We start from the raw sequence: 1,132 nt of genomic DNA, 5'->3' as shown, positions 1-1,132 counted from the left end.
GACAGCTCCCAAGGCCCTATAAGTAGAGTCCACCCCCCCACCCCCCCCCCCCACCCCCCCCCCCCCCCCGCCCCCCGCTGCCTATGGCCTCCAGCAAGGTGATGAACCCAGGCTGATCCAGTAAATGTACCCCCAACCCCACCCCCAACACTCCTGCCGAACAGAGCCTGTCCTCATATCCACCCACATCCCCTATCAGGGTACCAGGGTCCTAATGGAGGCAGAGAGGCGTGAAGGAGAGAGTGAGGGAAGATCGCACTGACAGTCAATCCCACTGATTGTTGATGAGAGGATGAAAGTGGTCACACATGTGGGGAAAGAGATGGAAGAGCTGGCAGCAGAATTCAACTTTTCCATGTTAGTTGTGAAACTCAAACTCATAAAGGGTTGTCCTGGTGGCTCAGCAGTTAAGGTACCAGTATCTACCATCACTGCAATTATTAAGTCACAAAATACAGGAAATTCCAAAATTAATTGGGTTCTTTTGCTGTTTCAGTGTAAATTGCTACAACTGTTTCTCTTTTTGGGGGGAAGAATATAAAGAAATAACAAGTGACTCAAGACTTTTGCACAACACTAAGTTGCAATATACAGCTTATTGCCTCTCATGTTCCTTGAGTTTCCAATTCACAGACTTGAGTCTAGGCCACCTTGAGCTAAAGTAGAAAATGAGCATAAAAGACTAGAATTAAAAGTGCTAAAATGACTCTGAGAAACACCTCAACTTAGAAATGTAATGAATCTCTTTCATGCAGACATTAAAGAGGCAAAGTAGGAGAGTGACGATTCATACTGACTTTGAGCTACGCCTGTTATCCCTTCCTCTGCAGTCAGTATTGATTTTCCGTGAGTAACAGCAACAACATGTAACCACTGACTGTCATAGACTTGGGCTACAGCCATTCAACTTTCAAAATATCCTCAAAATCTCCACCGTCTGCTGGTTATTGGAAATGAAATAAGTAAAGAATAAATAAATTATATCAAAATATTCTAATAAAACTTGTATGTGTCATAAAGCAATATTCTGGGCCTCCTGCATCTATCTGTATGTGTTGTCACTTATATGCTGATAATAATCCTTATATGATATTTTTAAAAAGCCATATAGCTGTTTAAAGATGACTGCAGG

The sequence above is a fragment of the Pelmatolapia mariae genome, linkage group LG23 (assembly GCF_036321145.2).
Source record: "Pelmatolapia mariae isolate MD_Pm_ZW linkage group LG23, Pm_UMD_F_2, whole genome shotgun sequence".
NCBI classification, from domain to species: Eukaryota; Metazoa; Chordata; class Actinopteri; order Cichliformes; family Cichlidae; genus Pelmatolapia; species Pelmatolapia mariae.
Note: the sequence above shows the minus strand (reverse complement) of the source record.